Below are 16,545 nucleotides of genomic sequence, written 5' to 3'. Positions count from 1 at the left end.
GATTATGGGTTTGCAACCAAGGAAAACCCAGTACAAAAATATAATGTATATTGTGCAACACCAAAAATTTACAATTCTCTTGATGTTCCGGGGCGACTCGCATTATCACCTGGGTCCAAAATTGGGGTTTATTCTCCGCCAAAGGGGTAGCATCAATCCCGCTCAAGGGAATAGTGGTCCGCAGGGGCACCATGGGGAAACCACAATGTTTGGCAAAGTCATGATCCATCAGATTCAAAGCTGCTCCTGAATCAACAAAGGCCTTAGCAGAAAATGTAGACAAGGAGCAGATCAAGGTAACCGCCAACAGGAACTTAGGCTGTACACTGCCCACTGCAAATGAGTGAGCAAAATGTTTTTCTCGTTTAGGGCTGACAGAAATAACATGAGAGGCATCTCCACAAAAGAAGCATAACTTATTACGCCTTCTAAACACTTGACGTTACGCCTTAGACAAAACCCTATCACATTGCATGGGTTCAGAAGTTTGTTCAAAAGGCAGCACCGCCTCTCGCATACTTTCACGTTCATGTAGACGTTGATCAATTTGAATGGCTAATGACGTGGAGTCATTAAGACCAGAGGGAACAGGAAATCCCACCATAACATCTTTTACGGTTTCTGCCGGACCTTTCCGAAAGAGAGCTGCTAGGGCATCATCATTCCATGTAGTAAGGACCGCCCACTTTCAGAACTTCTGGCAATATAACTCCGCAGCATCCTGACCCTGGTTCAATGCCAGTAAGTTTTTCTCAGCTTGATCAATAGCATTAGGTTCATCATACAACAACCCCAGGGCTTGAAAAAACACATCTACATTAGCCAGAATAGGATCTCCAGGTGTCAGAGAAAAGGCCCAATCCTGGGGATCGCCGTGCAGCAGAGAGATGACAATTTTAACCTGCTGCACCAAGCTCCCCGATGAATTAGGTTTCAAAGCAAGAAATAGTTTACAGTTATTCTTAAAATTCAAAAATTTTGATCGATCCCCCGAAAACACATCAGGAGTAGAGGATCTTTGGTTCAACAGCAGATGATTGAGCGAGATAGGCAGAAATTCCCCGCACTTCAGCAGCGAGCTGCTCAACACGATTGGACAATTGCTTAGTCTCCATTAAAGAAAAAAAATCCTCCTACAGCCCCAGAGAAAAAGAGGAAAAGATATATATAAAAAATTCTGACACTTTTGTTTTTTTTACAATTCCTTCTTTTGAGCGCCCTAGAATCTACAGTTTTGGCTGGTGATTCAGTTATGAACGGGTCACCGAGGAGGATGACAGGAACAGGCTAAGCCACCAGGAAACCAGAGATGTTGGTAACTAAGTGGATTGCAGACCCCTGATCCTAACAACACAACTAGCAGTATGTTATGAATGAGTCACCGTAGGAGGCAAAAACAGAAATACTAGCTAAGTCCAGAAAACCAGAGAAGTTGGCAGCTATCAGATTGCAGACCCCTGAACCTAACAACAACAACTAGCAGTAGCCGTGGGGGGTTCCTACGGTGCCCTAGACCCCTCGATCACAGCCGGAGAACTACATAGCCTAAAGACAGAAATGGAAATCTAAACTGCCCCAGAGCAGACCCCAAAGCAATAGGCAGCCCCCAACATATAATGACAGTGAAGTAAGATGAAAAAACACTCACACAGATAGAAAGATAGGCTGAGCAAATGCTGGGGCCCAAGCTAACTAAATAGGACAGAACAGAAAAGCTGCTGTCTGCAATCCGCCAAAACCCTCTCAAAAACAAGAGCCAACAGACTGATAGGGAAAAAAGCCCTGAAGACGCTAGGCTTCAAAAAGACTATATCAGTACTCAGGTATTTTCTGAAGACAGAGCAAAAAGGAATTCAGCTCACCCAGCAGGGGAAGGCAGAAATCCAGAAAAACAAGGCAAAACAAAACCAAAACACAAATGCAAAAAACAGAGCAGAAAACTTAGCTTTTGAGGAGCAGGAATCAGACTGGTCTCCTAGAATCCCTCAGAGAAATCACCCGCAAGGCAGAAGGGTGTCGGCTGCCTTATATCCAGTCAGCAATTCCAGTCACCCAGTCATCATCATTCAGCTCAGGTGCTTTGTAATCAGCCTCACTACCTTCCTTCACCAGAAGAGGGAGTTCATCAGACCTCAATGGTGAAGGGAAAAATGAACTCACAACAGTACCTCCCCCTTGAGGAGGGGTCACCGAACCCTCATCCACGCCACCAGGGAGATCAGGGTGAGCCCGATGAAAGGCACGCACCAATCTTTTGGCATGAATATCAGAGGCAGAGACCCAGGAATTATCCTCCTGACCATAACCCTTCCACTTAACCAAATACTGGAGTCTCCGTCTAGCCAGATGGGAATCCAGTATCTTCTCTACCTCATATTCCATGTTACCTTCAACTAATACAGGGTCCGGAGGTGCCACCCCAGGAACAACTGGTTCAACAAACCTCTTCAACAAGGACTTATGAAACACATTATGAATTTTAAATGTGACAGGAAGAGCCAAGCGAAAAGAGACTGGATTAATAATCGCCAAAATCTTGTAAGGTCCAATAAATCTAGGCTTAAACTTAGGAGAAGCCACCTTCATAGCGATATTTTTGATGATAACCAAACCATATCACCAACCTTAAACTGGGGACCAATGGTCCTATGTCAGTTGGAAAACCGCTGGGCCTTTTCCTGGGAGTGAGATAACTTATCCACCACTTGGTCCCAGATCAGGTGCATTCTCTCCACCACAGTGTCAACACCTGGGCAGGCAGAAGGCTCCACCTGCTCTGAAGAAAATCGAGGATGAAACCCAAAGTTACAAAAAAAAGGTGACATCAAAGTGGCAGAACTAGCTCTATTATTTAAAGCAAATTCGGCCAAGGGCAAAAATGAAACCCAATCATCCTGATCAGCGGAAATAAAACATCTCAAATACGACTCCAAGGTGTGGTTTGTTCTCTCCGTCTGCCCATTGGTCTGAGGGTGAAAAACAGAGGAGAAGGACAACTGAATTCCCAGCTTGGAACAGAAAGTCCTCCAAAATCTAGACACAAACTGAACTCCTTTGTCAGATACAATGTTCTCAGGAATCCCGTGCAAGCGAACCACCTGTTGCAAAAACAGGGGCACCAACTCAGAGAAAGATGTTACAGGATCCTTTTGGGACAAAACAGCTCCTGCACCAATCTCAGAAGCGTCCACCTCTACCTGGAACGGGAGTGAGACATCAGGTTGCCGCAAAACCGGGGCAGAAGTGAATCTTCGCTTCAGCTCCTGAAAGGAAGAAACAGCCTCCGGAGACCAATTCAACACATCAGCACCCTTCTTAGTCAGATCAGTCAATGGCTTGGCAATACTAGAAAATTTTGCTATAAATTTCCGATAAAAATTAGCAAAACCCAAAAACTTCTGGAGGGCCTTCAAAGAAGTGGGCGGAACCCAATCATAAATGGCCTGTACCTTGGCCGGGTCCATTTCAATAGTTGACGGAGACAAAATAAATCCCAAAAATGAAATCCTCTGTACCCCAAAAAGGCATTTTGATCCTTTGACATACAGGGAATTCACCCTCAAGATTCGGAACACAGTCCGAACATGTTCCACATGAGAATCCCAATCCTTGGAGAAGATCAAAATATCATCCAGATAGATAATCAAAAATTTATCCACAAAGTCTCGGAAAATGTCGTTCATGAAGCACTGGAAGAGACAAGGGGCATTAGTGAGCCCAAAAGGCATCACCAGGTATTCAAAATGTCCCTCCGGAGTGTTAAACGCCATCTTCCATTCATCCCCATGCTCAATGCGGATAAGTTTATACGCCCCCCTGAGGTCAAGCTTGATAAACCAGCAGGCACCTTTAACTCTGGAGAATAGATCCAAAATCAGGGGTAACAGATACTGATATTTAATAGTCATTTTGTTGAGGGCACGATCATCAATACAAGGCCTTAATGAACCATCCTTTTTGGCCACGAAAAAAAAACCGGCACCTAAGGGTGAAGAGGATGGTCTAATATGACCCTTCTCCAACACCTCCTTAATATAGGATCGCATAGCCTCGTGCTCGGGTACAGATAAATTGAAGAGCCGACCCTTGGGAAATTTACACCCCAGGCTCAGTTCAATTGCACAGTCATAACTCCTATGAGGAGGCAAAGACGCAGACTCATTCTCACTAAATACATCATAAAAGTCCACCAAATAGTCAGGAACATCATGCGACTGAGGAGAGGTGGAAAAAACCGGAGCCTCACTAAGGGCACACCGACAACCCCAACTCACCACAGACACAGATTTACAATCCAAAACTGGATTATGAATTTGCAACCAGGGAAACCCCAGAACAATGGTATCATGCAAATTATGCAACACCAAAAATCTGCAATTTTCTTGATGGTCTGGGGCGATCCGCATTACCACCTGGGTCCAAAACTGAGGTTTATTTTTCGCCAAAGGAGTAGCATCAATCCCCCTCAAAGGGATAGGCGTCCGCAGAGGTGTCATCGGAAATCCACAACGTTTAGCAAAAGCCAAGTCCATTAGGTTCAGGGCTACTCCCAAATCCACAAAAGCCTTGGTGGAAAATGTGGACAGGGAGCAGATCAGAGTAATTGCCAGAAGAAACTTAGGTTGAACACCACCCACAGAAAACGTGTGTGCAAAACGTTTCTCTCGTTTAGGACAGACAGAAATAATATGCGAGGCATCTCCACAAAAAAAACACAGCTTATTACGCCTTCTGAACTCCTGACGTTGCTCCCTAGACAAAACTCTATCACATTGCATAGGTTCAGACACTTGTTCAACAGGCGGCAACACCTCTTGTGCAGTCCTGCGTTCACGTAAACGCCGATCAACCTGAATGGCTAATGACATAGAATCGTCAAGACCAGAGGGAACAGGAAATCCCACCATAGTATCTTTTACGGCTTCTGACAAACCCTTCCGAAAGAGAGCTGCCAAGGCATTATCATTCCAGGTAGTAAGGACCGCCCACTTTCGGAATTTTTGACAGTACAATTCTGCAGAATCTCGACCCTGGCTCAATGCCAACAGGGTCTTTTCAGCCTGATCAATAGCATTAGGTTCGTCATACCTCAACCCCAAGGCTTGAAAAAATGCGTTCACATTAGACAGAATAGGATCATCTGGTTTCAAAGAAAACGCCCAATCCTGGGGATCGCCACGCAGCAAAGAGATGACAATTTTAATCTGCTGCGTGGAGCTCCCTGACGAGTTAGGCTTCAAGGCAAAAAATAATTTACAATTATTTTTGAAATTCAAAAATTTAGACCGATCCCCAAAAAACACATCAGGAGTAGGGATCTTTGGTTCAGCAGCATGTGAATGAGCAAGGTAGGCGGAAATTCCCCGCACTTCCGCAGCGAGCTGCTCCACACGATCAGACAATTGCTTTATCTCCATTGAGAGAAAAAAAAATTCCCCCTACGACCTCAGAGATATAGAGGAAAAATTATACACATTTTTTTCATTTACAATTCTTTCCTGCTATTGAGTACCCTAGGATCTGCGGTATGGCGGGTGATTCTGTTATGAATGAGTCACCGTAGGAGGCAAAAACAGTAATACTAGCTAAGTCCAGAAAACCAGAGAAGTTGGCAGCTATCGGATTGCAGACCCCTGAACCTAACAACAACAACTAGCAGTAGCCGTGGGGGATTCCTACGGTGCCCTATACCCCTCGATCACAGCCGGAGAACTACATAGCCTAAAGACAGAAAGGGAAATCTAAACTGCCCCAGAGCAGACCCCAAAGTAATAGGCAGCCCCAAACATATAATGACGGTGAAGCAAGATGAAAAAACACTCACACAGATAGAAAGATAGGCTGAGCAAATGCTGGGGCCCAAGCTAACTAAATAGGACAGAACAGAAAAGCTGCTGTCTGCAATCCGCCAAAACCCTCTCAAAAACAAGAGCCAACAGACTGATAGGGAAAAAAGCCCTGAAGACGCTAGGCTTCAAAAAGACTATATCAGTACTCAGGTATTTTCTGAAGACAGAGCAAAAAGGAATTCAGCTCACCCAGCAGGGGAAGGCAGAAATCCAGAAAAACAAGGCAAAACAAAACCAAAACACAAATGCAAAAAACAGAGCAGAAAACTTAGCTTTTGAGGAGCAGGAATCAGACTGGTCTCCTAGAATCCCTCAGCGAAATCACCCGCAAGGCAGAAGGGTGTCGGCTGCCTTATATCCAGTCAGCAATTCCAGTCACCCAGTCATCATCATTCAGCTCAGGTGCTTTGTAATCAGCCTCACTACCTTCCTTTACCAGAAGAGGGAGTTCATCAGACCTCAGTGGTGAAGGGGAAAATGAACTCACAACACAGTAGCCATGGAGCGTTCCTACGATGCTCTAGACGCCTCGGCACAGCCGGAGAACTAACTAAGCCTAAAGCCAGAAAGGTAAAATCTAAACTGCCCCGTAGCAGATCCCCAAAGGAATAGATAGCCCCCAAACATATATTGCCGGTGAGACAAGATGAGACACAAACATAGGCAGAAAATAGACTGAGCAAATGATGGTGTCCAACCTGTCTAGATAGGACAGATCACGTAAAAACCCTAAAAATCCAACACATCTGATATACATAAAACCTGAGACCACACGACCTCACCCCAGCTAGATCAGCAATCTGGTGTGAACTGAAGGCAAAGCTTAAGATACTAATATAACAAAGGACTGAACAGACTGACACAAGCTGTAACATATGGAGCGGGGCCCAGTGCTGCCCCCAGCAGGGAGTATGCTGAACCCTCGCAACAAAGCAGAAAGCAAACAAAAGCACAATCAGATTAGCAAAAGAATCACTTAACTGAACCATGCAGATCAGGCAGGATACAAAAGAACTCAAAATGCACAAGGAGGAAATCACCAGCAACCACTAAGGGAAAGCCTGGTCACATATGCTCCCAGCCAGTAATCCCAGATTGCCAATCATCATCGTCAGGTGGCAAACTTCTATCAAACTGGCCAGCTCCACTACTCCCAGTAACCCCCAGAGGGAGCTCCTGCTCAGAAGTCCGAGGAAGAGAATTCACAACAGGCTGCCTTTCTCATCCCATCTCTGAAAGTATGATTTTCTGTCTAGAACTGTGGATGGCCCATAACTTTCTGCCCGAAGCTCTGAATGAGACACGGCACCACCACTGGGTTCTGCTGGATTTTATCTGCACATAGAGACTAAATATGCCTACAGTATGTAATTCTTGGTAGTCATGCTTTATTATAACTCAATAACGCAGAGTGCTACAGTTGGCTGTCTGCCATAGGCGTATGGGGGAAGGAACGCCGATTCGGATTATGTTCTGGGCTAGTCTCAGAGATATTGCATTCTGTTATTAAAGGTAATTTTCCAGATTCATTACCTCAGAGCCTGCTGTGACTTACGGTGCCACACTGTGTCCATGTGCTTGAATCAGTTGGCCTGTAGCTGCAGGAGAGTTCACAACCTGGTGCTGATTAGTGGTCACCGAGCTTCAAAGGGTTTCTTCCTGTTTTCTAATTAAAGAAAAACATTACATGGCTTTTTATGGCCTTGGGGAATGCATGCCAAGGGAGGGAGCTCAGTGGTCTGAAGCAAGCATTTTTGGTTCAAACATATCTTGATGGGGAATTCCATCTGAAATCAAAATGATATAATTTTCCCATATCTCACAGGGCCTCAGTCAAGGCCATCTTCAAGGCTTGGAGAGCTTCTTCCTGGCTACCTCTCCATTGGATAGTCTGACTCTTTGAGCCCAACGGCACTCCCTTTAATAGTTCCAGCAGCGGAATGGCGATGCAGGTAAAATTCTTCATGAACCTTCAGTAGTACCCAGTAAGCCACTTAAAAGCCCGAATATCTTTCATTGTCTTCGGGGTGGACCAGTTCTTTACCGCCACTATCATCTCACATGCAGGTCTTACTCCTTCAATGAATACGATGTGCCCCAGGTACTCGATTTGCTTACTGAAGAGGGGACATCTTTGGGGCTTCACTTTCAGGCCGAGCTTCCGGCAATGACGTAGGTACACGCAGCCCTGTCTTCCACATTACACAAGCACTGCACTCTGCTTTGCTGGGCACGCAGTATTCTTCACACCCACTGTCTCACCAGAGCGTTTGTGCAAGTTCTGCCTCTGTAACTGCGGAGTGGGCCGCACAACTCTCTCTGCTCTCACCGCCAGTGGGAAAGTGAGAGCTCTTTCCGGTGCTTCACGGTTACTGCCCGGCTTAGCCACACCCCCTCTCCTTGGGTCATGGGATCTTTTCTTTCTGATCTCTCATTCTTTCCCTCCAGCAACACTGGACGCAGCCTCGGCAGTCCTGGACCCAGTACAACACAGGCACCCGCAGCCCGGACTCCTTACACAGGCCTCTTACACCCCAGACTGACAACTGGGAACTGAGCTAACCACCATCTGCTCTTTTGCTAAATTACTAACTGCTTGAGAAACAGACTTGGAAAAAAAATATTTTAAATGCTGCATCAAATCAGGTTCAACAACATTAAATGAAGTAACAGAGTGCTCACCATCATCCATGTACTGTTGATGTCTACCATCTGGATTAGCTGCGCCCTCTGTCACAGGAGATATCTGAGGGAGAGAAGAAAGCCAGATTTCGGGTCCGTGGTCCGGTGGTCCTGCTTCATTCGGTGGTAAAAGAACTCCCCATGCTGCTCCAGCTGGGCTCCATTCAGATGCTTGCAGACCTTGCCTGACATCTTTGGATGCTCCTCCTGAATGGCCGGAATCTTCTCCCTGCCTCCGGTTAGCTGATCGCGGCGAGCTCTGTGGAAGATCACCTGCTCCTGTCCTGTGCATATGCGCTGATTGTCCTCTCGGTGCATGCTAAAACCCTATGTGCCAAATTAATCTATACCTATGCATATGATAGATATTTTAGTCGTATTCATCTATACCTATGCCTATTTTAGATTATTTTTACCGTTTCATTTTCTTAATTTAGTTTTCCGTTCCACTTCACTCTACTTGAAGCAGAGTAACCAATTTATTTACTTATGTATTTATTTGACATAAAGTTGCTATACATGAATGTAGGGGTTAACTTTTTTGAAAACTGAATAAAAGTTTTAAGATCCGTTTTTCTTATTGGAATAAGTTCATATTAGTACGACAAGGTTATCTTCCCAGTTTCATTTAGATGTTTCTAGGGATTCAGTCTTTATGTGCCCCCATATAATTCCATACCTATGCCTAGTGTGTTATAATGGTTGGAAACACACATGAGTGGCACAAAGAACACATTGACAATCCCAACTCACCACAGACACAGATTTCCAATCCAAAACAGGATTATGGGTTTGCAACCAAGGCAACACCAAAAATTTACAATTCTCTTGATGTTCCGGGGCGACTCGCATTATCACCTGGGTCCAAAATTGGGGTTTATTCTCCGCCAAAGGGGTAGCATCAATCCCCCTCAAGGGAATAGTGGTCCGCAGGGGCACCATGGGGAAACCACAATGTTTGGCAAAGTCATGATCCATCAGATTCAAAGCTGCTGCTGAATCAACAAAGGCCTTAGCAGAAAATGTAGACAAGGAGCAGATCAAGGTAACCGCCAACAGGAACTTAGGCTGTACACTGCCCACTGCAAATGAGTGAGCAAAATGTTTTTCTCGTTTAGGGCTGACAGAAATAACATGAGAGGCATCTCCACAAAAGAAGCATAACTTATTACGCCTCTTGACGTTACGCCTTAGGCAAAACCCTATCACATTGCATGGGTTCAGAAGTTTGTTCAAAAGGCAGCACCGCCTCTCGCATACTTTCACGTTCATGTAGACGTTGATCAATTTGAATGGCTAATGACGTGGAATCATTAAGACCAGAGGGACCAGGAAATCCCACCATAACATCTTTTATGGTTTCTGCCGGACCTTTCCTAAAGAGAGCTGCTAGGGCATCATCATTCATGTAGTAAGGACCGCCCACTTTCAGAACTTCTGGCAATATAACTCCGCAGCATCCTGACCCTGGTTCAATGCCAGTAAGTTTTTCTCAGCTTGATCAATAGCATTAGGTTCATCATACAACAACCCCAGGGCTTGAAAAAACACATCTACATTAGCCAGAATAGGATCTCCAGGTGTCAGAGAAAAGGCCCAATCCTGGGGATCGCCGTGCAGCAGAGAGATGACAATTTTAACCTGCTGCACCAAGCTCCCCGATGAATTAGGTTTCAAAGCAAGAAATAGTTTACAGTTATTCTTAAAATTCAAAAATTTTGATCGATCCCCCGAAAACACATCAGAGTAGGGGATCTTTGGTTCAACAGCAGATGATTAAGCGAGATAGGCAGAAATTCCCCGCACTTCAGCAGCGAGCTGCTCAACACGATTGGACAATTGCTTAGTCTCCATTAAAGAAAAAAATCCTCCTACAGCCCCAGAGAAAAAGAGGAAAAGATATATATAAAAAATTCTGACACTTTTGTTTTTTTTACAATTCCTTCTTTTGAGAGCCCTAGAATCTACAGTTTTGGCTGGTGATTCAGTTATGAACGGGTCACCGAGGAGGATGGCAGGAACAGGCTAAGCCACCAGGAAACCAGAGATGTTGGTAACTAAGCGGATTGCAGACCCCTGATCCTAACAACACAACTAGCAGTATGTTATGAATGAGTCACCGTAGGAGGCAAAAACAGAAATACTAGCTAAGTCCAGAAAACCAGAGAAGTTGGCAGCTATCGGATTGCAGACCCCTGAACCTAACAACAACAACTAGCAGTAGCCGTGGGGGGTTCCTACGGTGCCCTAAACCCCTCGATCACAGCCGGAGTGTCAGGAACACCGCACTGCACTTGCTCACTGTGCCAGTGCGGGTGTCCTGAGTACAAAGACAGTACTCACAGATACCTGTGGAGCAGGGCAGCAGCGGTGACGATGCGTGCTTCAGAGTATCAGGACCTGAAGCACATGACTGCTGGGGGCGTGGCCTAAGCTCCACAGATCTAGGAGTTGCAGGGAAACTCCTAGAAAGGTAACTACGGGGCAATGTTACCAAGGGGCATAGACAGAGACAGAAACCAGACAAAGACAGGGTCAAAGCACCAGATAGCAATACAGTACCACGGGGTCTAGACAGAAAGGATAGTCAGGACGTAGCAATAGGTCAGAAAACCAGAACGGGCAATAGACGGTACAATAGGGACAAACTGTAACGGAGTAACGATAGCCAAGCCAGGAGGTCAGAACCGGAGAAGACAGTAGTACCAAAGCGAGAGACGGAGTACAGAGTGAGGGAACAGGCCGGGTCATACACGGGAATCAAACAAGCAACGCAGAATACACGCACACTGTAAGAAAAAGTCCTACTGAGAGCTGGAAGAGTCGGGAAGAAGTTCCACAGACGATCTCTTATCAAGCTGAGGTTGAAGGTTTATTCGGAGATACACAGCAAGACAGATACAGAATAACAGAGGAGTTGGAATATGCGGGCAAAAACAGGAATTCAGACAGGCAGAGATTTGCTAGGAAGTCTGGCGATGATAAGGCTCTGTGCCCTGGCCATGGTGAGGCACAGTGGCATGATGGCGATGGAATGGCCCCGATCGACAGTAACAGGGGCTTCTTATACATTATCAGAACAAAGAAAGCTGCATTTTGCCGCAGAGGGCGTTAACATTATAATTCTAAGGCGTTTTCATGGTAATCTACAGAAACGTGGTTTAGAAAAGAGAATATAATGACATAATACGAAGATATTAATTAACATTTCTTCAAGCAACACTAAAACCCATAAGTCATTGGTATCTATGGCTACTGTCCTAAAATCTTATCATTGTCTCCAGTCTAGGTCCCTAAATTCTTACATCCTGACATTTTAACTACTCTACTCTTCGCTACCACACTATCACGTATAAGCATACTGACCATGTATTTGGTAACCTGTGACCCTATTGATTGATCCAATCTTCCTCTACGCACATCGGCTGAGGTTGCTAGGAGACATGATCTCATTTTCCATCCTCCATTTAATACATTTTATCAGCTCTTTTGTAAAAGTTGAATCTTCTCTAACTTTCAACAAAATGGCTGCTAGAGACAACATGGCCGCTCAGTATATTATGACTGACCATTCTCTTACAAGTCCCCCTCTTGTACTCTATCCAGAGTACAACATACAGTACTGTAATATTCATGGGTGAATTACTGAAAATAAGAATATTGAGGTAATTCAGCACTTTATGCACGTGTGTGTGTAAGGCAAATGTCCCTAAAAATAAAACAAACACATAATAAAAAAATAATTCAAATAGTCCCGAAAAAATAAGTTGCACAAATAGTCAAGTCTTTTGGTCTTTTCAATTCTTTTGGTCTTTTGGATTTTCCTGATCTTCTCCCCCTCTCACACTATCAGAGTCCCACTGTATAGTGTGAAACATCTTCTCCTGATCATCCAATAGGTTCACGGTCCCAGGAGTCGAATATGAAAATCTTCAGCTGACCTGGAGGAAATAGAAAAAAAAAGCAGAGTATCAGTCCTTACCAGAAATCTCAGTAAAATAATTAAGAAGTCTATACTGATTGATATGAACCATTTTAATCACCTTTTTAGCTTGAAAATTTGAGCAAAGACTTAATCATTGTAGTTGGGATGTAAAGCACTAGTCTATCATTAACCCGTTAGTAGTACAAGCACTCCCCCTCAATGGGCAGGGACTCAAGGGAATTGAACAGAGATGAGTCTCCATCCTTCTCCTGTGCCTTTATGAGATCTTGAAGAGAACAATAAACAAGGGGGGGGCTCTCGGGGTTTTTTTTTTTAGTAACTGCAGCGATGACTTCTTGAGGATATTTGTCATCGCCTGTGAGTGCAGCCTCCTTGGCCGCGTGATCTACATATGCATTGCCAAGGATGTGGGGGTCAGGAATCAACCTCTGGTGTCCCTTGATTTTACAGAAGGACCATAATTTTGGAAATTCTTTACCCCGTTGCTCAATTTGTTTTAGAATGTCTGCATGCTGCAAGGGCTTGTTCTGAGAATCAACCATCCCCCTAAGGGCCCATACATTAAGATATAGAGTGAGTGACGACACGACATATGCGCTATCACTGAAGATATTCATTGGCACTGGACACACGAGAATGACCTGTAGAGCTGCTTCCAACTCAGCTCTTTGAGCGGAGAAATGACCAGGGAGTTTATACTGCAGCAGCAATGGCTTAGCTGGAAACCACACAGCGAAGCCTGTGACGTAATGCCCCTCATGCCAATAGCGAGCTCCGTCAATATAGGCACAGGGGATTCCCTCTTGAAAATCTGCTCGGAAGGGAGAGGGAGTAACATTAGCCTGTTCAATTTGACAATCGTGACTTTTTCCTGCATACTGCATCATCTGGGCTAAGTGATATTTCTCACCCACCTCAACTTGTAAGTCTCTAGTCTCAAAATCAATGATCCATTGGGCCATTCTCTGTGAACTAATACCTGAAGCTTTTCCCTTCAGCAAAGTTTTTAAAGTGACATGCAGGGTTTGTAGAATTAAAGGAGCAAATCCCACTATATGCTTCACTTGATTCATAGTCCAGTGCACGCCCAGTAGGTGCTTCATGCACTGAGTGAATCCTTTTTCCACGGGAGTCAGCAACCTGGAGTAATAACCTAGGGCATACAACTGACTAGATACCTCGGGGCTTTCTTTGGGCCATTTTTGTAGGAGCACTGAAGAAATAGAGATATCACCGGTGTGAGTCTGAATGTAGAAAGGCTGGGAAGGGTCAGGGTTAACCAATGCAGTAGCTGCCGTAAGGGCGCGCTTCAATCCCTCAAAAGCCTGTAAGGCGGTTCCCTCTACATTAACAGGGTCAAAGTCATTATCAACATTTTTCAATAAATCATACAGTTAGTATGGGGACAGCCTGAATAGCTTTAACCCTATCATGCATGGGCTTCTTTCCTTCTGCTGAGACAGACACACCCAGAAATTTAACCTCTGATTTCATCAGTTGTACTTCATCTAGACTCATTTTGAGTCCTGCCTCTCGTAAAGCCTGACAAACATTTTCAAGGGTTTCTCTGTGTTCACATTCATCGACAGTTTGAATCAATAAATAATCCACATACTGTAAGACTTTGTCTCCGTAACCCAGGGGTTCTAACACCAGAGCTAATGCCTGATGGAAATACACAGGAGAACTGTGAAGTCCCATGGGCAACCGCGTGCGAAGCGGAAGGCAGATTCAGGTGTTAGGGGTACTGAGAAAAAGCCATTTGCAATATCCAAACAAGAAAACACTTTACAATCACTCCTCAGCTGTGACATAACTTCAGGGACAGATGCAACAAGGTGGGCTGCTGAGGGAGTGTACTTATTTACAAGTCTCAGGTCTACTACCATTCGAAAACTGCCATCTTCCTTTTTTACAGGTAGAATAGGACTGTTACATGGAGAATTACCTTTCACAACAGCACCTTGTTTCTCCAATTCACTGACTGCTACCCTTATGTAAGGGATTGCGTCCTCCGGAATACGGTACTGACGCTGGAAAGGTGGCAGTTTTTCACCATCAATTTTAACCTGAGTTTGCATTAACCCACAATCAGTTTTCTTTGAGATCCACAATTCAGGGAACTTTTGCTTCAATTCATTCTTTAAAGCATCATTGTCAGTGTTTTCAACATTTTCATTAGCACCTAATCCGAAGCTAGCAATGGGTAATTTATGACTCTCCTCCTCCTCTACAGGGACAATTACAGAACAGATAGTGGCTTCTTTGTTCCGCCACAAGACTTTGTTACATAAATCAACAACAATTCCCATTGCTCCCAAAACATCAGTTCCCAAAATAGTGTACCGTAACTGTGGGTTTACCCAAAAAGCGCATCGAAGACCCCTTTGCTTCGATCCCCCTGTGTCCTGAAATTTCAGGTTTACTGGACGACTTTTTTCTGCTTGAATACAGGAGTCCTCAAATTCTACAAAAGTGTAGTCTCAGGCAGTCCAGGGGGTGACTGCAATTTGTGTCATGTTATTGAAACTGAGGCTCCTGTATCGATGAGGATGTCTTCCCAAGGCAGCCCCTCTATTCTCCCTCTGACATAAGGTCTACCGTCCTTGCCCAGGGAAAGGGGGGCAAGGAGGGTGAGGGGAACAGGGGGAGCACTCCATCAATCAGTGTTACCTGCCGTGGGAAGCCCGAAAAATCCATCATCCCCATCTGGGCACGGCTTCCGTCCAACAGCTGCCACCTCCGCCCCAAAGAGATCCTTAGTCAGGGTCCGGTCCTCATGTTCCCGTAGCTCCTTAATCAGCGGAGCATAGGGACGAGGAGGAGTGACCCCTCCCTGAATAGCATGGACCTCCGGGCACGGATGAGTGAAAGCTATTGGGGAGGGAGCAGGAGCAGAGGGCTCCTGTGAGACTGGGTTAACCATTTGAAGACCGTTGTACTGCTGATACTGCCTAGGGTCATTCACTGCTGGATACGGAGGTCTAACTCCGAAAGGTGGTCTAGAGAACTCCCGGGTCTGTTGGAGGTTAAATGGTGCCCGGGGTTCTTGGGGAGCAATCCCTGGCTCAAGGTTGGGACAAAAACATCTAACATGTCCTAAATGTCCACGAAAATAACACAAGGGGGGACCTCTCATAGGATCCTGTGGGGGCTCTGCCGAACGGGACCTGCCCATTCTCGGCAGCTGCAGATACCCCCCCGGAACTCCTGGCCTCCCCTAATCAACAGATACACCCCGAGGTGAATGGCATGCAAAAACATTGGACTCATCACCCTTCACCTCGGACTGCATCGTCCTAACAAAACACTTTCCTCCCAATTAGGCAAATTTTTTATAAATTTAAGATGGATCAGGAACATTTGGTCAGGGATATTTTTCTCGGGGTTGAAGCAGCTTCACACCTAACCTAGGGTCTGCATGTGCTGGAGCTGTTGGGACAATATATCTTTCCTCAACTGTATCTGCATAAGCTGGAGCTGTTGGGACACTATATCTTGTTATGTACTACTTCACTCATTCTCCTAACTCTTCTCCAGTCTACAAGTGTATTTACATCAGCACTGTGTTTCGAAGCTGCAGTGTCCATCTGTGACATAACTGCTCTCAGCTGCTGCTGCTCGCACCCCTCCTCTCTGTGCTTCGCTGCTAGCTCCAGCATCTCGCTCAGCTGTTCTGATCTCTCCCTATACGCTGCCCCTCCCCGGGTGATCATGTTAACATATTGCTGTGTAAGCTACCTATCAAGAGCCTGATCAAAAGTTATGACTGTCTTACACAAAGCCACTACTTGGCTATTAGCTTAACCTAGCGAATTTTTTCTATCTAGTTCCCTGTTCTCTGTGGTAAACCATCGCATACAATTTAACCACGTGGTTTCCACATTAACCCCCTCCAGCTGGGGTGTGCCAGCATATTTCTCTGCCTGCTTCCGTAACCACTCCATATTTACAGTGGTCTACAAGGACGAGTTTTACTCTGTCCTAGTATCAACAAATGCAATTTAAGCAAAGTTAGATACTCACACCTCTCTCGAATGGAAGACCTCCTGCAGGCTGGGTCGACCA

General features: G+C 45.2%; 1 protein-coding gene and 1 long non-coding RNA gene across 6 annotated transcripts in view; one reads left to right on the top strand and one right to left on the bottom strand.

Moving 5' to 3' along the window:
* SPDEF (SAM pointed domain containing ETS transcription factor) overlaps positions 1-16,545 on the top strand; it is an 851,726-nt gene that overhangs the window by 346,100 nt on the left and 489,081 nt on the right. The gene's annotated exons all lie outside the window — the stretch shown is intronic.
* LOC141089303 (uncharacterized) lies at positions 11,382-15,339 on the bottom strand. The gene is made up of 2 exons (XR_012232240.1): positions 15,151-15,339; positions 11,382-12,472 (listed from the first exon to the last, which is right to left on the bottom strand). It is a non-coding gene; the product is annotated as an uncharacterized lncRNA (long non-coding RNA).

The sequence above is a fragment of the Dendrobates tinctorius genome, unplaced genomic scaffold (assembly GCF_039654945.1).
Source record: "Dendrobates tinctorius isolate UK_male_01 unplaced genomic scaffold, ASM3965494v1 ptg000045l, whole genome shotgun sequence".
In the NCBI taxonomy this organism is placed as follows: Eukaryota; Metazoa; Chordata; class Amphibia; order Anura; family Dendrobatidae; genus Dendrobates; species Dendrobates tinctorius.
The sequence above is the reverse complement of the archived record's forward strand: the minus strand, read 5'-3'. Positions and strand labels throughout refer to the sequence as shown.